The sequence below is a fragment of the Rhineura floridana genome, chromosome 4 (assembly GCF_030035675.1).
Source record: "Rhineura floridana isolate rRhiFlo1 chromosome 4, rRhiFlo1.hap2, whole genome shotgun sequence".
NCBI lineage: Eukaryota > Metazoa > Chordata > Lepidosauria > Squamata > Rhineuridae > Rhineura > Rhineura floridana.
In genome coordinates, this window is record NC_084483.1 from 94,135,777 (window position 1) to 94,159,481 (window position 23,705).

The window sequence follows — 23,705 nt, forward strand, 5'->3', positions numbered from 1 at the left end:
AATAGATTACTGCAAATTCAGCTATAAATAAATAAGTAAATAAACAAACATTTTGAAGGAGGACAGTGATGAGAAAGACATTTGGGGATGGGCCATAGCTTAGTGACAGAGCACCTTGTTTGCATGCGGAAGATTCTTGGTTCATTCTCTGGCATTTCCTACTAAAAGGCTAAGGTGGTACAGGATGGGAAAGCCTCTGCCTGAGATACACAGGCTGACCTAATATAAGACAGCTTCTTATTTGTCCAAACTAAGGATGGACAATCTTTAGGCAGAAACCCCCCAAAGCTGTAGGATTTTTTTGGGAAAAGAAGGTATTGGCCATTTGTAGGTAGTTGCATGAATCCATGGACTCTGGCTCTAGTGTTGCTCAGCACTTTCTGAAATGACAGCCTAGGCAGCGTGCACACATGCATGCATGCACACAACTCCATGACTGGGTCATTGTATTCATGAACTCATTTTGGGTTTTGCTGTATGTTTTGTTAGCTGCCTTGAAAATCAAAATGGATGGCAAGATGGTATAAACTATAAGTAAATAACAACATGCTCAGCATCATTTCCACTTCCAAAGCAAGCCCAGCTAATTCAGAGCTCCAAAGTCCAGGGGAAATTTGGGAAGCATCCCTGGGCACAAGTACCACTGCCATTCATTTGGAAGATGAGCACAAGCTGTTTTGGAGGAGAACAGCCAAAGAAATGTATGTAGTGCATACCTAATTTGAAAATCAGTTCTCTAGTTTATGACCTAGGAAATCACTGAACTAGTAAAATGAACACAGTCTAAAAGGAGGGCATCAAAGTAGCTTTTTTTAAAGTTGAAATGGGCAAAATGTAATATTGGTAGGAATACATGTTTTCGTAGAAAATTCTATTGAAGTTTTTCTTGCAACATGAATAGTGTTAGGAAATTATCTTTGTTTCTCTTCTTTATCATGATGCTCATATATCATTACCAGTGCAATCCTGCACATGTCTGCTCAGAAGTAAGTCTCAGTGTTTTTAGATAAGTGTGCATAGGATTGCAGCTTTAAACATATAAATACAATTTATATTATTTTTCACATTTTTATCTCACTCTTCCTCCACAGAGCTCGGAGTGGTCTACATACAGCTGTGAATACTTACTATTCACACAATAATTCCTTGAGGCAGTTTAGGATGAGAATGGGTGACTTGTCTGAAGCGAGTCCATCCTATCTATTTTGTGTCCGAGTGGGGATTTGATCCTAGTACAGCCTGGCAGCATTCTAGCTACTATGCTTATGCTGGTTACCATAATGGTAAAAGGAAATAGCTATCAAGAGAATTGACTGATATTTCAGACTTCCTTCAGAAAGAGAGAATAAAAAGCAGCATCTGATAACTGACCTCCCACCATCAACATGGGCAGATGGGCTTCCCAGTTTTGTCTGGCCTTCTGCCAAATTGCCTAAACCTTTGGACAGGTACAGCAGTAAATTCTAGCCTCCCATGGAGCAGACCAATTACATTTGAAACAGACAAACAAAAAAGGACAAACGTAATGTGTTATGTAAAAGGAAAAATAAGAATCCTCTTAGGAGGTCATGAATTGTAGAGGCGCATTTGGTTTGATGGCCTGAAATGATCATTTTATCTCAGTCCACCTTTCTGTGGCGATTTCCAAACCGGTGGTCACTACACCATCTGTCTCTTTGAAGGTGAGTCCAAAGTGCTTCTCTTCCAGGTAATTAAGAAGATGAGGGATTAATGAGGGATTTTTTTCTCCATTCTTCCCCCTGAAAGAGTGCCTTAGGGAAATGATGTACCAATCAATTCCAAGCTGGTAAAACTACATTTCAAGAAGACATGATAGGTTTTTATAGCCTTACAGGGTAAGAAGGGACCTGCAGGGCATTTGCTACACTGTGCAACCAACATTTGTACATCATCCAGAATACAGTTATGCTAAAAGCAGAAAATAGGCACAGCCATGTGGCAGTGAGCCAACAGACTGTTAGGTCCAAACCCAACACGCAAGTCGCCCTGTCAACCCCAACTCGCTTATTACACCCGGGAAGAGTGCGGAGTTGAGTGCAAATGAACCCACTATCAGAGATCAAGTAACACGAGACAAAAACCTTTGCAAAGGGGACCCAATACTTACAAGCCGAAGCAGGCAAGCATGGGAACCTCGTTTATTGGTGTTCAAGGGTTTATATAGGCTTACCCCGAAGTTTACAATATCGGGTTCACGTCATAAAATACAAAAGAAGCAATTGCCAACTGTCATAGCTTTGGGGCATATGTAAGGAGGTAAAGGGGTACAGGGGAAGGACAATGTGGAAACATCAAGACTATCTCTTAGACTCTATGTCTGCATATTTCGCATGTCCTTGAGATAAGCACTATGCAGGAACAGACAAAGGCAACTATTGAGGGGAGGCCCAGCTGCAACCGGGCGCCCCCTAAACTGGAGACAGACATGATATTACTTTGCTTACATATCAAAGGAGTATTACAAGTCAAGGATATGAGGGGCATTGGAATAGCGTTTGACATTCCTATGCAAGGCACATTAGTAACTATAAGCAAGGCCATAAGCATAAATGTGATACAGAAATGCATAGTAGGGAAGTTTCCAGCTTAAACCGGCTTTTATCATGCGAGCCACTGGAATGTAGGTAAGGGTCAGGTCACCAGGAAATAAACCGACATTTTATATCAAAAGTCAAATAAAGGCCACTTTGGTTCTATTTCCCGTGAAGCCCAAGCTGGTTTAGGTAGGACAAGTGAATTATAGTTTTGCAAGCACTGGGGGGTTTCAATTTATCCCTAACAGTCCCCCCTTTCAGCCCTGAGAGACTGACTAGTCTCTCAGGTAGCTGTATTTCCTTGCTTGGGTTGCCAAATCGGTCTCAAAGCCATTTCCATGTAAGTCGGTTGTGGTTTTTGGGAAAAGGACAATGTGAGCTTGCCCAAACAGACCGAGGCCAATTGCATCAAATTAGAAATACATTGCAAACAACAGCAAACAGAAATCAACAAAGCAAGTACCATAACAATGTAAAATATAATTTTGTGCCAGTCAGGCCATGCAGAAAACCAGTCAGAAAACCCAGAGAACAAAGAGAAGTTCCCAATGCGCTCTACCTCATGATAAATGTTTCCGATATCATTAATGTGTTTAATGACGTCAGCTTTACTGTCCGTAATATGGGTACAACATTCACTCCCTATTAACGAACAGACCCCCCCGTGAGAGCTCAATAAAAAGTCCAAGGCGAGCTGGTTTTTGCAAAACTACGGTTCTAATTTGTCCTTGTTCATTTGTAAGATCTGAAAAGGAAATAGCCGAATCATTCATAAAACGTTCAAAGGCTTGTGAAAGTTCTATGAGTTCCTGGTATGTTTTGGCTGCACCATACATAGGAAAAAATCCTCTCAGTACTGCCTCCCCTGTGCCTCTCTTGTTGCGGCGGTGCAGAGTGGGCAGTGTGGGTGAAACCCGGAGCCCTGGCACCACCCTTCCCAAAGTGCAGGTCCAAGAGCCTGATACTGGTAGTTTCCTTACCGCTGAGTGTCCACAAAGCTACCAGAGTCCAGCTGGGGTTTGGTGGTCCACTAAGTCCGTGAGGAAAGGCACCAGATGATGGTCTGCAAAAGTCAGCTGCAACAGATGCTGCCAGATGGATAACCAAGTCAAGCCCTCTGCTCTGTGTGTTCCATTTAAAAATGTCCAATTACCCGGGTTTGTAGAGTAAATCAAGCCATCACACATCATCCCACCCGTTGGCTGGCTTCCGCTGCCTACACAGACTGATCTGGCGATGGGTCCGCTTAGTACCAGCCCCCCTTCTAGTTCCTGTGAGCTGGAATGTGAGGCAAAGGAAAGATATTCTTTCAACGGCAAAGGGGCCCCAGTCAAGGGGACTCCAGCCTGTCCATGTGGTGGTGTGTGTGCACAGACATAACAAGTGCCCTTCTTAGGAGCTGTTTCCTCCATTAGGGCAACAAACGTATTTCCATTCCACCCATCACCTATCTTAGTATTTCTTTGTTTAAACCCTCCTAGTGTCTTTATGTTTTGTGTAGCCCGTGTTACCTGCTTCTGTACGGGTTTCTGAGCGCTCAGTTTATCATTCAGCCACGCATAGCAAGATGGTATACCGATACCCACACAAAACTTCTGTTTTTCTGTTGTCCTGAGCTGAAAAGTAATTCTATTATCTTGTGTTTGAAAAGTAAGCATGTTATACTCTGATCTTATGGACTTTATATCCACATTAGGGGGACAACCATAGTTAGGCATAGGGCGATATTGTCTGCACCGAAGTGCGAGTCTGATGGGCCATTCAATTTCCACACGGATACAATGTATTACCCAGCTGCCTGTATAATTGTGTTGCAATATAACAGCCGCTTTATGACATAACCGTCCCGCTATGTCAGCCTTCACCATTCCTTCCTTTATCTGGTCCACATCATACAGGAAGGGATCTGGACAGTCCTGTGTTTTCGGAATTGTTCGTCCAAAGTCTTTCAGATAGTAATAGTCATTGTCACTGCATATTTTCACATTGGGGGGGCAACATAGGGGCCAGACATGATGAATCAAAACACCCACAACCCACAAGTAGGCAGACACCCTCCATCCTTGCCGGGGCATTTCTGCGTTGATGTTTACTCGATGTCTGCGTCCTGGAAAGGGAGTTGGGCCGCCTGCCACTGGCCTGTTTCTTCGTTCCTCTGCAAACGTATTTTGGGGACCTGGGGTGGTGGTGGTGCCGCTACCACAGCAGGCTTTACGTGGGAATGATGTATCCACGACTTCCGTCCTTCCAGGAAGATGGCTGCTTGTGTAGTTAAAAGGACTTGATGTGGTCCTGTAAATCTTGGCTGCAAAGAATCGCCCCTCACGAATTTCTTCGCCCAGACAAAGTCCCCAGGACAGTATGGATGCACCTGGTCCTCAAGGGGCACCGTCTTGGTGGATCCCGCAGCTTTCCACAGTTCACGGAGTCTATTCTGCAGAGAAAGATACTGGGATACAGTTATGTGATCCCCCCCCAATAGTGAAACATCCACATTTGGCAAGCTCCCCCCTTTTGTGGGAGGCCTGCCATACATTAATTCAAATGGCGAGAGCCCTAAGGCTCGGGTAGGGCGAGTGCGCAAATGGAAAAGAACGAGAGGGAGTACCTGAGGCCACCTTAAACCTGTTTCCTGAGTATACTTAGCCAATGCCGTCTTAATTTCCCGGTTCTGTCTCTCCGTTGCCCCGGACGATTGTGGATGGTAAACAGTGTGAAATAGATGTTTGATTCCCAGACCTTCTTCGACTTTTGTCAAAATCTGTCCTGTAAAGTGTGTTCCTCGGTCTGAGTCTATTACCTCTGGGACCCCGAACCGTGGTATTATTTCTTTCAGCAGCAATTTGGCCACCGTTGTGGCGGTGGCATTTGTGGTTGGGAATGCCTCTACCCATGCTGTTAAAGGACATACCATGACCAAAAGATGTTTCTTTCCTTCTGCTTTAGGGAGATCAACAAAGTCAATTTGAAGATGTAAAAATGGTGCAGCCGGTACGGGTCTGCCCCCTTGCGGGGCCCTGTTTGGTAAAGCTGGGCCGTTTGCTTGGCAAATGTGACATGCTTTCACTATTGCACCACATACTGGTTGAATTCCGGGGGCATACCAGAAGCGCGTTATCGAATCCACTAGCGGATGTTTACCATAATGGCCCCCATGGTCGTGGAACCATTTCGCTGCTGTGTGGTACAATGCTCTGGGAAGGCACGCTCGACCATCAGGCATAGTCCATAACTGCTGTTTCAGGATCGCTCCTAGTTCGGTCCATCGCTTCAGTTCCTGTGGGGGTATTGAAACAGATACAGGCGGGACAAAAGCAGTGGTTGCCAGCGCCAAAGTTGGCATACTTATAGGAAGCAGTGCCACTTGGCGTGCAGTTTGGTCTGCCAGGGCATTTCCTAGCGTCACAGGATCCTGCTCCTTGGTGTGTGCTTTGCAATGCACCACTGCTAGCTGTTTGTAACAACTTTTGCACGAGTTCCAGATGTTGGATTGGTTTACCCCCTGCAGTTGTAAACCCCATGTATTTCCACAAATGAATGTGACAATGTATAACCCCGAAAGCATACCTGCTATCTGTGAAGATGGTCACCTTTTTACCTGTTGACAATTGACACGCTCTAGCCAACGCGTAGATTTCTGCCGCTTGCGCTCCCCACCGTCCTGGAAGTGCTGCCGCCTCTACCACATCCCATTGTGTTGTTATTGCAAAACCTGTGTATCTTATCCCATTCTGGTAGTAGGAACTGCCGTCCGTGAAGAGAATGACATCTGATTCCGGTAGCGGTTCATCAGACAGATCGGGTCTGATCTGCAAGGTGGATTGCAAAACTTCTACACAGTCATGGTCCGGGAAGGGCGGAGGCAACTCGGGCAGGAGGGTAGCTGGGTTTAATGGTCCACAACGTTCAAACCGCACATTAGGATCCTCTAACAGCTCTGCTTCCAGCTGTTGCTGCCTCTGTGCTGAAAACACTTGCGTGGTACCTTTTTGCAACAAAGCCGAAAGTGCATGCAAAGTCCAGACAGTAGTGGAATGACCGAGGGTCAATCCTTTCACTTTGGTCAAAAGTAAAGCCGCCGCTGTCAGCGTGCGTGTGCATGTGGGGGTCCCACGAGCCACATTGTCGATTTGTTGTGAATAAAACGCCACTGGGAAGTGACTGGAACCGTACAGTTGTGTCAGAACTCCTCTAGCTACCCCCAACCTTTCATGAACAAACAAATGAAAGGGTTTACCGTAATTCGGCGGTTTCAAAGACATAGACGTGGCTACACTTTGTTTTAGTAATTCAAACGCCTTTTCATTGTCCCGGCTCCATTGTATCAAATCAGGAGCTTTACTTGCAGTAAGCGCGTGTAGCGGTTTGCTCAGTTCTCCACAGGATGGCAGCCATGGTCTGCAAAACCCAATCAGTCCCAGGAACCCTCTTAACTGTCTCTTTGTCTTTGGGAGCGGACAATTGTGTATGGTGGAAACACGCCCGGGATCCATTTGTCGCCCCTCTGGTGTTGGAATGAACCCCAAGTATTTAACTTTCTCTGATAGCCACTGAATTTTCTTCGGGTCGATTTTATGGCCCCTTGAATGCAAGTATAGCAGAAAAGCCTTACCGTCTTCTCGCAGCACCCCCTTTTGTCCGTTCGCAATCAGGATGTCATCAACGTACAAAACAAGAACTGAACCCCCTTTTGGGGTGAACCCCTCGAGGTCGTCCCGTAGACACTGGCTAAACACCCCAGGACTATCACAGTATCCCTGAGGAATTCGGGTCCAAACGAAAGAGCGCTGGTCCCATTCAAACCCGAACAAATGCTGCAAATCTGGGTGGAGAGGGATGCTAAAAAAGGCATTTTTTAAATCAGTGACGGTAAACCACTTTGCGTCCCACGAAATCTGACTGATGATTGTCACCGGGTCTGGAACAACAGTGTGTAAAGGGACCACATACTTGTTTACCGCCCTCAAGTCTTGGCAAAATCTCCACCGGACTGGATCTCCGGGTTTCTTTGGGGGTTTGTTTATAGGTAAAATAGGCGTGTTGCAGGGGGTTCGCTGCGGCCGGATGACTCCTTTTGCGATGAAACCTTCAATTATGGGGCGTATGCCTTCTCTTGCTTCTAATGACAGAGGATACTGGGCAACGTTTGGTGGCGGGAGGAATGGCTTTACCTGAATTCTGACAGGGCTTACTGATCGCAACAATCCCACATCCGTATCCTCTGTGCCCCACAAGTCGGGTGGCAGGTCAATGAGATCTTCTGGTAAGCTGTGACCTATATGTTTGTGTTTAATTGTGTTCCCCTCAGGCACCCCAATACACTCATCAATAAACCCACCCCATCAGGGGTGCAGGTTAAGGTAGCCTCCAGTTTACATAACATATCACGGCCCATTAAAGAAATAGGGCATGAAGCAGAATAAAGAAAAACATGGTTAAACATTTTATCATTGTACTTTACTCGCAATGGTAACGTTATGCACATAGGTGTGGGGTTTCCGTCTACCCCCATTGTCATTTTTACTTCTTTACTTAACCAACTATCGGATGCAACATTTATCAGGGAATATGTGGCTCCAGTATCCACCAGAAAAGTCACCGTTTGCCCCTGCACGTTTAAGGACAGTTTGGGTTCTTGGATTGAGAGAGAGAGAGAGAGAGAAAGAAACCTGCCAGAGACATAAGATTCATTAGCCCCGCTCCCAGCCCCTCCTTATCCACATTTAGTCATTGCTGGTTCACTGGGCGTCCGCCGTACTGGTCCCAGGAAGCCGGTGTCTGTTGAGCGGCAGGTGGAGGTGGGGGCGGAAAATCTGCGTTCGTACCTGTAAAATCTGGGTAAGAAGGGTTGTTAGGGGTGTACTGCGTGTCCCCTGTCCTCCACGGACAGTCTTTCTTGAAATGAGTGTACTCTCCACATTGGAAACAAGCCCTATCTCCCTGCCATGAATGCCTCATCTGTCCCCTTCCTCTCTGGTTTCCGGCTCTCAGCCCTCTCGGAAAACCTCTTCCCCTGCCTCGAAATCCTCTATTTGGTGGCTGGCCTCTTATTGCAAGAGCCAGCATTTCAAAATCCTCCTTCTTCTCCTTCTTTCTACTTTTCTCCTTATCTTTGTCCCACACAAAATCTGCCACTTCTAAAATCACAGTCACAGCCTCCCCCCCCATCCGGGTCTGAAATTCAGAAAGTAATCCCTCACCGCTGGCTGCGCTTGATGAACAAAATTGGCAATGAGGGTCGGATGGTCCAGCACGTTTTCTGGGTTCAAATTAGTATAACTACGTGCTCCCTCTAACAAGCACGACCAGAATTTTCTGGGAGGTTCACTGGCTTCTTGTTTGATCACCATAAATTTAGCTTGGTTGGGGGGTTTCTGTGACATTCGCTCCAAGTGTGTCAAAATCCTATCCCTATCGGTCTGCAGCTGAGTGCGGCGAGGCTGCGTCCAGTCTCCCGCTGCCCAAGCTGCAGCCGTTTGTGCTCGGTCCGACCAAGCTCTATTTGTTGCCGCTTCCGCAGTCCAAGCAGTCTCCATTGTCCACAACCTGCTACGTTCTTCACCTGTCAGTACCCTTCTCAACAAATGCTCCACATCCGAGTACGTCGGATTGTGGCTTTCAAACAACCTGCCTAACAGTTCTCTGATTCTCCTTGGCTGTTCCCCGAAAGTTCCAGCCATTCTACTCCATTCTTTTAAGTCCCATTCCAACCAACTCTTTAATTCAACCACCTCAGTACGCTGGATACCCCCATGGCCATCCACGTACGGCTGATCATGTACAAGCAAAGGCATCTCCAACGCTTCTGCCTCTTTTCTTTTCTTTTCCTTTTTTCGCTTGCGCGTGTCCATGCCCCCTGAGGCCCCCTTCTCTTTCCCCTTTTCGTCTGTCTCATCATCTGATACAAATGAAAAGGCCCCTTCCTCCGGATTGGGATCCCCGCCCCCGGGAGCTGGTAGCGGATCTGGAGCAGAGGGTATTATAGAACGATTCAAGACCGTTCTTTTACTTGACGTGTCGTCATTAAAATATTGAGGAGGGGGTTCCTCAATGGACAAAGTTCTCACTGCCATCAAAGTAAGACTATCCCATTTTTGCGACCCTATTTTCCATAGGAGCCAAAATTCCAATTGATCCGGGTGGGTATCCCCAATCCGTCTCCGCACTCCCAGTAGCGGAGCGGTTTCAAAGGACCCACCCCTCGGCCACCGTTCACCCGGCACCAACACTGCAGTCATCCGCGGCCACTCCTCCTCACAGAGCTCTATCATCTTTTTCTTTTTCAGGCCTCTCCTCCGCACAGGCAATTCCTCCTCTTGCCACAGCATACACATGATTCCCAAAGGGCTGTCCTTTACCGGCACACTCCCTTTATTTCCCATGACGTCTGATAACGGGTTTTTCCTCAACTGTGCTTTATCCCCAAAGTGTCAAAGCTGCCCGCTTTTATTGATAACCGAGAAAATTCTCTCGTGGCGCCTGTTATCAAATTAAGGGGTGCAATGGCAAAAAGGGGGTCTGCACAAGGGATCCCGGACGAGCCCCCAATTGTTAGGTCCAAACCCAACACGCAAGTCGCCCTGTCAACCCCAACTCGCTTATTACACCCGGGAAGAGTGCGGAGTTGAGTGCAAATGAACCCACTATCAGAGATCAAGTAACACGAGACAAAAACCTTTGCAAAGGGGACCCAATACTTACAAGCCGAGGAAGGCCAGCATAGGAACCTCATTTATTGGTGTTCAAGAGTTTATATAGGCTTACCCCGAAGTTTACAATATCGGGTTCACGTCATAAGATACAAAAGAAGCAATTGCCAACTGTCATAGCTTTGGGGCATATGTAAGGAGGTAAAGGGGTACAGGGGAAGGACAATGTGGAAACATCAAGACTATCTCTTAGACTCTATGTCTGCATATTTCGCATGTCCTTGAGATAAGCACTATGCAGGAACAGACAAAGGCAACTATTGAGGGGAGGCCCAGCTGCAACCGGGCGCCCCCTAAACTGGAGACAGACATGATATTACTTTGCTTACATATCAAAGGAGTATTACAAGTCAAGGATATGAGGGGCATTGGAATAGCGTTTGACATTCCTATGCAAGGCACATTAGTAACTATAAGCAAGGCCATAAGCATAAATGTGATACAGAAATGCATAGTAGGGAAGTTTCCAGCTTAAACCGGCTTTTATCATGCGAGCCACTGGAATGTAGGTAAGGGTCAGGTCACCAGGAAATAAACCGACATTTTATATCAAAAGTCAAATAAAGGCCACTTTGGTTCTATTTCCCGTGAAGCCCAAGCTGGTTTAGGTAGGACAAGTGAATTATAGTTTTGCAAGCACTGGGGGGTTTCAATTTATCCCTAACAAGACCATTTAGGGTGAGAATTAGTTGAGGAAAAACAAACAGGAAAACTGTATTATCTTGTGTTTTATAAACTAAACCAAACTACCAGTCAGACATACTCTTTCATGGCCATGACCAATAGTGGGCAGCAGTGGCTGTTGGAGGGGATGCCACTGCGCATTTGATCTCCTGGCAGCTGCATTGCCAAAAAACCCCAACTTCCTGACAGATCCTTGTGTTTAGGATGCTTTTTGGTCCCAGCCAATATAACATATTGGGGTAAATTTGTTCCAACAAAACTGATCCAGGGAGCAGATTTAAATGCCCACACAGAGTTTTCTTTCTGAAGACCCAAAAGAGCATAGAACAAAAAATATTCCAAGAAGTCTACTGTGATTTTTTATGTCCCAATCAATGGAAAGCATAGGGTTGTTTCTATGGTTTGTTTTTTTTAAATCCAGACAAGCAGATTTAGGTGCCCATCTTTGGATGCAACACAAACAAATACTACTTGAAATGTGAAAATTTAGCTTGGGGGTAATAAAATGGCCTAAAAAGTGCTAGTGTAAGTTTTTAAAGTTTTGCTCCATGAATTACGATAAAGGCAGAATGGTCAAAGGTGCCTATGCAAGGGTGGAATGTTGGGTTCCTCAGCTAATACAGATCCTCAAGTCTGTGCCCATTGAGGGAATATGAATGGAGAGGTTTGCTGACAGAATTGCTAGTCAGGGGAGAGGGTGTTTTAACCCTTCCCTATGTCTGCTCCCTCCGCCTGCAAATGTTCCCCAAGGCCATCTAGATAGGCTAATTTCCACTCTTGGAGGGTGGGTAGGATGGACTAAAAACAGTCTGGAATGGCATTTGTAGAAAGTAACTTTGCAGGGTCAACTCTCACTTCTGCCCCTTGATCTGCCTCTGCCTTTGTCCACCTTCATCCCCCGTCCCAATATTAGTGTTAGTAAAAACACGTGGGTGTTGGTGTAGTTCCACCAAAAGACTAACAATTGTGTAAATGCCTTTTAGAAAGGTGCGTTTTCAACCCCGTCCTGCCATTGTCATCCTTCTGCTCTTTTAATGCTCTGCCATAGCCATCATGGATGTTGTCAGCATAAGTAGCCCTGTAGCACCAACCTGTCCTTTTAACCAGCATGACATCATGTTGAGTTGTGAAGCCACTTCAACACAGTATAGGCCATAACATTTCATTAGGCTAGTTAGTATTATTGTTTTCCACCCCCACCCCCACTGTGTCTTTGGCTGGATTAAGCCATAGGTTTTCTTGTAGAAAGAGAAGAGAAACAACTGCCCCTGGTGTAGCTCTGGAGCATCCTTAATAGAGACAGTTATGAGACAACTGCTGAGCAAGTGGTTGGAGGACCATAGATTTCAGTAATTAAACTGGTATCTAGGTTGCTTTTCTAGTTATTGAAAGGGGTGATAAAATCCTCTTATCAGATCATGAATTTCATATACTGAATCCGATGGATGGAAATAATTATCTTATGTTAGTTCATTTCAGCTGTAAACTGGCTACTTTCCCCTTTGTCTCTTGGAATAGAGCTCACTCAGTGCATCCAATGCCTTCAAGGCACCTGAGTCCTCCTGAGCTGAGCGTACACTGACTTCTCATCCATTGGCACAGCAGATGAAAGCAGTATTAGCTGGGACACCATTGTCCACACAATTGCAGGTAAAATTGCAGGGGATGGGAACATGCAGGGCTGCCAATTGTGCATTATTTTACAGAAGTACGAGAAAAGAATGGCCTGCCCTCACAGATGTTTCTATATGAGTCACTGTTCCCAGCACACCTTAATGAAGGACGACAATTCTGCTGCTTCTTTGCACTGGAAGTGATTGAACTATGCTGAGATGCAGCAAAATTACCTCTTGGAGCTTAGAGGAGCCTGGCTGGATGCAAACATGGCCAGAGATGAAACAGGCAGCCTCTTCTGTGGGTGTTTTGGGCTCAATCAGATATCCTTATTGAATTAATTTAGGACTCACTTAGCAGGTTCTCTTATGGCTCACAGTTCAGAATTGTTGTTATTGTGACATATTTCTCTATTTCTCTGTAACATCTGAATCAGGACAGGCCGGGCAAGCCCTGGACCGCTGCCTGGACTCGGTGGTGGGCTGGATGAGGGCCAATAAACTGAGACTGAATCATAGCAAGACAGAGATGCTGGGGGCTGGTGGTTCCCGAGTTCAGATAATTGGTCAGTTGCCTGCTTTGGAAGGGGTCATACTTCCTCTGAAAGAGCAGACCCATAGATCCATCCAGCTCCTGGATCCATCTTTGTCGTTAGAGGCCCAGGTGACTTCAGTGGCTAGGAGTGCCTTTTACCAGCTTTGGCTGGTAAGACAGCTGCGGCCATTTCTGGACTGGGATTGTTGGACCACTGTTGTCCATGTACTGGTAACCTCCAGGCTGGATTACTGTAATGCACTCTATGTGGGGCTACCCTTGAGGTTGGCCTGGAAGCTGCAGCTGGTATAAAATGCAGTGGTGAGACTTCTCACTGGGTCAGGGTATCGTCAACATGTCACCCTGCTGTTGAAAGAATTGCACTGGCTACCTATTAACTACAGGGCTAAGTTCAAGGTTCTAGTTTTGGTGTACAAAGCCCTATACAGCCTGGGACCAGGATATCTGAAATACCATCTTATCTCTTATATACCCAGTCGATCACTGCGCTCTGCAGGTGAGGGCCTCCTGCAGATACCATCTTATCAGGAGGTCCGTTCTGCACAATGTAGGAAATGGATCTTTAGTGTAGTGGCACCTATCCTTTGGAATTCCCTCCACTTAAATATTAGACAGGCCTCATCTCTGTTATCTTTTCGACAACTAATGAAGACCTTCCTCTTTCAACAAACCTTTTAAGTAGAGACCTAATCCAGTCTGCGTCTGTGTTGGAATTGCTTTTTAAGATGCTTTGAAACCTTTTTCTTTTTTTAAAAAAGAAAGAGCTTTGTAAAGCTTTAAAAATGTTTTTAAAAATGTTTTGTTTTAATATATTTTAAAGTCTGTATGATGTTTTAAAGTGTTTTTAGTGCTTTCGTTGCCATCCTGGGCTCCTACTGGGAGGAAGGGTGGGACATAAATCTAATAAATAAATAAAAATAAAGATATATGTCCCATTTTGAGGTGAAATGTCCCCCAAATAAAAAATATCATAAAAATATAATAAATCAGTCAAAGCCACATCATAAAACAGCAAAATCACACCTTTAGTTTGGGAAAGCTTTGGTTGATTCTTGTCTTCCTATAAGGATTACAAGGTGCTGTCTCCAACAGTACATCCCACACACTTGAGGGCTAGAAACCTGAACAGATATTGAGATACATTTTTAAAAGCTTACCCCAGTTAAATAAAATGCTCTTACCATCATTCCATTCTAACTGTTTAGGGGTTAAGGGCAAAGAAGCCACAAAACACCTTTTTTAAAAAAGAAAATGGGACTATGGCCACTTTTAATAATTGCCACAGTGGGAGAACATTCAATCCAACTCAATTTATAATTTCTAGGCAAGAACAATCCCCCCAAGCCTAGGCTAAAAAAGATATGGCCCTTGCCTTCATGCCTTCAGTAGTGATCCCTCAATGATGTTGGCCATTCAAAATATGCCCAGACCACTCCAGAAATACTGAGAGATCATTCATATTGGTTATGACAGCCTCTGTTTGGTGTGCGGAAGCATATGGGCACACTCTGCTGAGAGCATGTGGGGACCTGTTAGCAAAACACAAGGATGCATTTAAACTGGACTAGAGGTTCCTGTAGCTAAAAGAAGTACTAATACTAATAGTAATTGATAATAATAGATTAGGGAAAGGCTAGGCTCTATTTTGGCTATATGATCATGATATTAACATACATTCCAGCTCTCAGTGTTTGTATGCAAGCCACCCAACCTTCAACAGTGCTTGAAACTATGATGTAAATCCACTTTGCTTCACATTTGAAGATTGCTTTCTTTTACAAAAAGATGAATGACAAAAATGTACTTCACATAAGAAAGGAAGAAAGGAAGGGTGGGATTTCTAAGGGGATCTGAAGGGACAACCCATTTTAAAATGCTATAAAACATTTTAGTAGTGACACTTGTCCCCAAAAGACTTGGAGAACTCCCTTGTGGTACTACCCTTACAACTGATGCATTCATCTCAAATGCACAGTAATATTTTTTTTATAGCTCCTTGACAGGTATGGTGAGCTATAAAGATTTTATCACTCTGCATTTGGGATAGCCATTTTACATCATCACATATTCCCTCAATAAACATTCTGATTTGCTGTCTCCGCTAGCTAAGCAATCTTGCTCCATACAGATGGCTTCTTAAGTTAGCTCTAGCATTTAACTTACCACTGAAAGATGGTTCGGTTTGTGCTGTGAATTTAGCTTGCTTTATTTTTTATGCAGTGCTTGGAAGATCTACTATACTGTCCAAGTAGGACCTGCAACAAAATGTTGCACTGTGGAGTGCTCTGGCTTCCAGCCCTCCATTCTAATACCTCCCCTGCCCCCTCAGGTTTCCAACCCCCAATATTCCATGACCAATGAACATGTATAATCTCTACCTGCATGGGTCCTACAGGGCTCAATTGGAATTACAGTTGCAAAGATTTAAAGTGAAGGAAATGTCTTCAGTGGGAACCACAATTATACAGACCAATACAAAATTGCCCACAAATAAATAAATGCATATGCAATCTGTTTCAGCAAAGCACTGCAAGAAATAGTTTCTCTGAGCCCAAGAAGACAGTTTGACAATTCTGACTGCAACCATCTAATTCACCAAAAGTGCTGGTCATTTCAGAGTTGCTCTCTCTGCAAATGGCTTTACTCGCAAAGCAACAGGACCAAATAGCAGATGGCAGCTTTGACACTGCAGCTTGAAAGACAGGGCCTTAGCTCAGCATGATAACATCTGCTTTGCCTGCAGAAGGTCTCTGGTTCAATCCTCAACATCTCCTGGTAGGACTGGGAAAATACTTCTGCCTGAAATCCTGGAGAGCTTCTGCAAGTCAGTGTAGAAAATACTCTCCTAAAAGTACCAATGGCAGACTGGTTCAGTATAAGGCAGCTTCTGTGCTCCTTTGATGTAGCCCTACAAACACAATACAAATATAACAAGTTATATTAGATATTCAAGAAGTGATTCCCATCCCCCTGCATGCATAAACACTAATTCAGCTATACATGAATCCAGTCAGGGCTGGTTCTAAAGGGCGGCCAGGTTGGGCACTGTCCTGAGGGCCCCTGGAGGTACAGAGGGCCCTCCGCTCTCCTTCCGCAATCCGTGGAAGCAGGACAGGAGCCGCGGATCATGGGACAAGAGCTTCCGAACTGCCCACCATCAACCAAGCGGAAGAGGCTTCAGCCCTTTAGGGAAACCTTGGCCGCCATCTTGATTGATGACAAACCTGTGCGCGCAGTGCGCGCAGCCACAAAAAAAGCAGAAAGGTAGGTGAGGCGGGGGGATGGGATGGGACGGTGGGCGGCTCAGAAGCTCCTGTCCTGCGATCCCTCCCGCGGCTGTTTCTGCGGATCGAGGAAGGGGAGCGGAGGGGCCCAGGTCACGCTGGTGCCCAAGGACCCCGTCATGCCTGGAGCCGGCCCTGAATTCAGTTTATCCTATTTAAGGTAATAGCCCAGAAATAGTATTCCACTCCCCAAGCTGACTTCTTCTCTCACCTTCCAGGCCTCCACTCCATGACTTTGCCCCTACAGGACCAAACCATATAGCTCACGGGTGCTATCCATACTCAGCTCTGATTGGGTTTGTGTATGTGTATCAGAGCTTGGAAAAGTTACTTTTTTGAACTACAACTCCCATCAGCCCCAGCCAGCATGGCCGCTGGATTGGGCTGATGGAAGTTGTAGTCCAAAAAAGTAACTTTTCCAAGTGCTGATGAGTATGTTCCCCTTAGGGCCTATTTTTTGTACTTGTGGAAACCTGGCAATTCCCATGTGTCTACTGATACCTCCCTCTTGTGCATAGATGGTGTTGTTTTGGTTGTGTAAGGCCTGGCATTTGGAGAACAGAGATAGCTATTTATATATATCAGGTGTGGGGAACCCCTGGCCCTCCAGAGGCTGCTGAACTACAACTCCCATCTCCTAGGGCATTCACCATGCTTGCTGGGCTTGGTGGGAGTGGTAGCTCCACAAAATCTGGAAGGCCAAAAGTTCTCACACCTGATTTATATGCTGGACAGCAAGGAATCATATGTTCAATTTGTAACCCTTTCTCGGTTATTTTTGTTATCACATACCAGGTCCCAGAGTTCTCATTTTATGCTACTTGGCTATTTAAAATACCTCTTCAGAAACAATTTGTGTCTTTTAACCTTAAGATTTGCACCCACTTGGAAACAGATCTTCAACATTAAAATGTATTCCACATTATAATACTGTTTTAAAATTCTCCACAGTATCACTAATCATTTTGGTATAATGTTCTAATTCGGGAAAAGATAAAATATCCAGAAGCACAATGATGAGCAGATGAAATTATTGTCCATCTTTAATCCAATAAAGTACAGTGAATTATTAGGCACTTCACAAAAAACTCATTTTGCCGGATTTGAAAAATGGTATAATTTTGGGAAAATGCTAAATATAGTTACCACTTTTGTCTCTTACAAGGATTTGTCTCTCAAAAATGTGGTGTGAGATGAACTGGACTAACTTTACAAAATGTGTTTGCATAAAATTCCAAGTGCTATGTATCTTCAAAAATGTGTAAATGAACTATCATACATCCAGATGCCTGAGGAAAGGAATCCTGTTTGAGCTACAAAGGGTGAAGGAATATTCCAGATGGGCAAACTTGGGCTCTCCAGAAGTTGTTGGACTCTAACTCCAGTCAGCCCCAGCCAGCATAGCCAATGGTCAGGAATGATGGGAGTTGTGGTCCAGCAACATATAGATGGCTGCAGATTCTCGCCCCTGGAATGTACCAGCAGATAGGTGGAGAGATATATGAATTTGATGCTGAAGTAGACATGAGTGACAAACTTCAGAGATGAATCAGGTCTCCTCACTGGCTATATGTTCTGATAATAATTGTGGTTACAAACTATGGTAATTCAGTCTTCCAGGAAGGGGAAATTGTATTGATAAACAAGTTGTCAGTGTGGAGTGTAGACACTATCAATATTTACCCCAAAAGGATCCAGCCCAGCCAAAGCTGTTTGTAGACAAGGAATCTAACACAAAGACCAGTCATTCAGAGGGTTAAATCTGGCATTTTCAGTCAGAGGCCAACAAGCTAGGAGGCATGATGTGCAAAACAAAAGCAGAAATAAGGGTGGGGGAGGAGAGGATGAAGAGAATAGCAAATGGAAGCTGCCTTATACCGAACTGAGGTCAGGCTATTGCTCCATCAAGCTCTGCATTGTCTACTCTACACTGACTGGCAGCCGCTGTCAGGGTTTCAGACAGGTGTCTTTCCCAGCCTTACTTGGCGATACCAGTGATAGAAACTGGGACCTTTTGCATGCAAAGCAATGGAGGCTGGTCTGTTGGGGCATATGAGGGCACTGTCCCACCAACGTCAGTCTGCCCTTAGCTAGCCACCAAATGCCTGCCTTCTTACTAACATCCCATCCAGGGAGTAGTTCTAGCTGTCGGTTTCCTCCTCTTTAGTCTCAGTGTTGCCATTGTAAAACTCAGCAGGAGGGAGAGGTGGGGCAAAACTAGAATTAGTTGGCTCTGGCTAGACTTACTGTTGGCCTCTCTGCCTTCTGCCTCACCTGTGCCAAAGGGCACCAGCCACCACGGATGCAAAATGTGCTCTTGCCGCTTCCACTGAGAAGAAGTGGGAGTAAGAATAGCCATGAGACAAGGAAAGCCTGGGCAAGAGAGAAGTCCAGAAGCCACAGGGAGCAACAGCATCACATCTTGCTGGGCCTGCCCTGAAAAAAAATCACAATTTGAGAAGAATCACCCACAAACCTCGTGGCAGGCTTAGTTGGGAAGCCTCCTCAGAGAACCAGTCTCCTGCAATTGCCTTATCTCTGAGTTGCAAAGCTATGGGTTCAGGTTCACTGATGCTGACCCTAGTTTTGCTAGAGAGCCCATTTTAAGGAGGTACAGGAGAGCATAATGTATTAAAGCACATTGATTTCACATTGGGTTAACTGTGTGGAAATTTTTTTAAATACATCTTGATTTAACATACAATCCACATATCAGTCCATATCTCAGCATACAAAATATAAAATGTATATCCAAGAAAGAAGACTTTCTTGTTGAAATGCGTTTGGCTTTGTTACACATTTTGTATTTTCATGGGCATTAGGTTATGTATATTGGCCTTTGTTTATAAGTTGCGCTTCATGTTGATATTGATATTGCTTTGACCACATCAAATATTTTGTTTCTCACTATGTATGGGCATTGAGTTATTTTCAAAATTTTTCTGGCCTATTTTGCATTATTACATGAGAACACCTACAAGGATTTCATACTGTTTGTTTGTATACATCACATTTTTGATATTTTTTTATAACATTGTTTTCATGTCTGTACCTTAACTTTTTCTGGAGCACTATATTTACGTTGAGGTAGATTTCAACTTCACAGTTATCGAAACTCTACATAGGCCTGTGTTAGGAGTAGGGATGTCAGAGGAATATGTTGATAGACTGTCAAAAAAATCTCCTTCCATCCGTCCATTCAGCTCCCATTGCGGCACAGACTCTTGTGAAAGCTGTTCATCTTAGTTTCCTACAAAGAAATTTTTTTGAAAAAATGCACACATAATAATAATAATAATAATGCACCGACTGCAATGCTGTTACTACTACTATATTAGACTTATTAGTTGCATATTTCCTAAATGTTTCCAAGCAACTTACAACACATTAAAAAGATATTAGGCCTCCATTTCTGCTTATGTTGCTCACCAACTCTACCTACAACCCTGCCCCAACACCTTACAAATACCTGTACCTTTAGACCTCACCCCCCAGACAAACTCAGTAAACCAGAGGTGAGGAACCATTTTTGCTGTCACCCTGTGGACTACCTTTAACAGGTGGATGGGGCAACCCCAATGTCAATCATATGACATAACTAATATCACATGACTGACACCGGTCAAAGTTGGTCTACAGGACGGGAGCAAAAAAAGTTCCATACCACTGGTCTAATGAGTTAGTGTGTGGGGTTTAAACCTAGCTAAGCCTCCCCCCACTTTCTCCCTGCCCTTTAGAGGTGGCTAAGGCTCTCCTGCTTTCTAGAGCTGGCTAAGCCCTTCCATTTCCCCTGTCTTTAGAGCTGGTTAAGACACCCTCGCTTTTCCCCCTGCCATTTGGAGCTGGCTCCCTGCTTTTCTTGCTGTCCTTTAGAGCTGGCTAAGCCCCTCCACTTTCTCGCCTGCTTTTTAGAGGTGGCTAAGCCCTCCCACTTCCCCATGTTTTTTAGAGCTGGCTAAGGGCCCCCTGTTCCCCCCACCTTTTAGAGCTGGCTAAGCCCCTCCCCGCTTTCCTTCCTGCCCTATAGAGTTGGCTAAGCCCCCTACTTTTCCCTCTGCCCTTTAGAGCTGGCTAAGGATCCCCCTGATTTCTGGCCTGTCCTTTAGAGCTGGCTAATCCCCCCCCGCCACTTTCCGCTCAGCCCTTTTAGACTGGCCTTTCTCTATGGCTTTCCTGAGCTGCTTCAGCTACCTCTTTCTGTATCCACTGCTGCAATATAGTTCGCAGCACCATCTGTCTGTCAGGCTGTGAACTGCAGTACGATGGATTAGGGGTTTATTTTTTATTAAAATAGAAATATAAATACACTATACCATATACACAGAACAAAATACTTCCCCCTATAACAGCCACAGGAAGCTTTGGAAGCACACTAATAACAATCAGTATCATCTTAGTCTATCAAAAGCCTGGGGAAAATGATAAATCTTTACCTGGTGCTGAAAATATGTCGATTAAGTGTTAGGTGGACCTTACTGGGGAAAGCATTCCACAGATGGGGAGCCACAGCTGAAAAGACCCTCTGTCTAGGCACTACCCTCCAAGCCTTCCTCAGAGAGGGAACCTGAAGAAGGGCCTCAGATGAAGATCTAAGGCTCTGGGTATGTTCATATCGGGAGAGGTGTTTCAGAAGATACTGGGATCCTGAGCCATAGAAAGCTTTAGAGGTAAAAACCAGCACTTTGAACTGGGCTTGTAAGCATACAGGCAGCCAGTGTAGTTATATGATCTGTTTGTCTCAAACCTGTCAACAGCTGGGCAGCTGCATTCTCTAGTAATCAAAGCTTCTGAACCATTTTCAAAAGAGCCCAGCATAAAGTACATTGCAATAGTCCAACCTAGAGGTTACCAGTGCGTAGATTACTGTAGCCAAATTATCTCTGTCCATCTAGGGTTGTAGTTGAGCACCACCCTAAGCTGATGGAAGGCACTCTGCACACTGAGGCCACCTGTGTCTCAAGTGACACCAATGGATCCTGGAGAACCCCCGAAACTATGAACCCAATTCTTCAGAGGCAATGTGACCCCATCTAGAGCAGGCCACACACCACTCAGCTGGTCAAAGTGACCAAGGCAGTTTCCACACCAAAACCAGGCTTAAATCTTGATTGAAATGAATATAGAAAAGGGGGATCTTTGTTACTGGTCTAAAATTGTTAAGACCTTCCTGGTCCAGGGAAGGCTTCTTCAAGAATGGTCTTACCACCGCCTCCTTTAAGCAGCCTGAAACCACTCCTTCTTGAAGTGAAGCATTAATTACCTCCCTGGCCCATCCAGCAGTCCTCTCCCTACCAGATTTTTTAAGCAATGAGGGGCAATGGTCTAAGACACAAGTGGATGCATGAACCTGGCCATGTACCTTTGGTTATGTTCTTAGGCCACAGCAATGGAAACTCATCCAATGACATTGGACAAGAAAGTGCTCCAGACACCTCACCAGGATCATCAACACCAATGATGCACTCCAAGTCCCAGTGGATAGAAAGTTTATCTCAAAATGCTTAGCAAAGATGTCACAGTGGCTTGCGATGGGTCTATAACCTCCCTAGCACCAGTATGCAATAAGCCCTTAGCTACTCTAAACAGCTTCCTCACTGCCTTCACCACCACTGAATAGTTTCAGATGTGAGCATGTACCAAGGTTCAGTTACATTTGCTGGGGATTTTCTTTCACCTGCACTCAAGCCATCTCCTTTCTTGCTTCATTGGTCATAGCTCTGGGGTATACTACCCGCCTTTCTGCTACGTGAGAGAAGATGCTTATGTTGAATGGTGTCAACTGCCTGAATCTTCCCTGTATTCCACAGATTGACCAGGGCTTTGACAGAAAAGCTAGCCATGCCAGCTGGAAAACTCCCAGAGCTCTCTGAAAAAGAACGGGATCCATTAGTTTCTGGGGGCTGACTTTATTAATAGGTCCCCCATCTCTGCAGAGGGAAAAAACCAGCTGAAGTCTAAAACTCACCAGGAGGTGGCCTGGCCAAGACACAGGGACTGTTTTGATGTCTCCATCTTTAGATCACTTTCTCCCTACCTGACCAAGAAAACCAGATCCAGAGTATGCCCAGCTCCATGGTTGTCATGGAGACCATAAAGTCCTGAGCTGCCCCAGACAAAATGGTCTCAGCATGTTTGTTGATATCTCCATATCTTGGGGTCCTCAATACCACACACAAGTCCATCTCTGTCAGCTCAGGTAGGGAGACTATTGGGCAGACTGTTGGGCAGTGGGACTGTTGAGGGGTACACCAATAGAATCCCCAGTATGTCCTGCTGGCCTAACTGTAGATACAAATACTTGAGACTGGTACTCCGTCATACAGGGAGCATGGAAAGCAAGATGGTGTTCCTATAGAGCCTACCTCACCTCCCCAGCCCTCAATTATTATTATTATTATTTATTTATTAAATTTATACCCTGCCTTATGGCCAAAAGGCCCTCAAGGCGGCTTACAAAAAAACCATGAATATAACAATACATCAATAGAACATAATACATGAATAAAATAATACAATTCTCAAAATTAAATAACAATTCTCAAAATTAAATAACAAATAACATTATTAAAAGCAAATTACTGAGCAAGTGTTACTTTAAATACTTGTATATACATGTCCACAAGCCAAGAACAAGAATAATGCTGGCAACTGTGTTCTTCGTTATCAGTCAAATTACTCATCATTTTCACAGTCAGCTGGGTTCTTCCTTTTCAGACGTTCAAATTCTTTGGTCCCCCAGGAATAAATGAGATAGGTTCTGATGAAGGGAGGGGCCACCCGGAAGACCTGGGAATTAAACCGCCTCCAAACATTGAGAAACTTGATATCGATGGCGAACCGCTTGGCGTTCTCCGGGTTGCGAAAGATCTTGTCCGGCGGGAGGGTAATGTTCTTATCCAGGCTGCCGCTAATGACAACGATGCTGCCCAGCCGCTGCCTCTGTTCCGATCACCGCCTCATCACCCCGCCATTTTTTCACCTCTGGTATAGGATGCTGGGTACGCAGCTGGGTGTAAGCCACTGGTCCTGGTGGGCTTTATTACTGAATTAATCCAGAATTCTGTCACCAATCCAAAGCTCTCAGAGGAAGCTCCATATATGAGTTTTCTGGGCACATCCCTTATAGGGATCTTCCTGCTGGATGTCTGGCCCTGCCCAGTAGCATGAGTAATTGCTTGGCGGGCTGTCCATCAAGATAAGCATCTCCATTCCCACAAATCATTCTGGGCACTCTGCCAACACCTGGTTCCTGTGATTTTGGTGGCATCTCCATGCTGCTCATTATGTGCATTTCTTTAGACAGG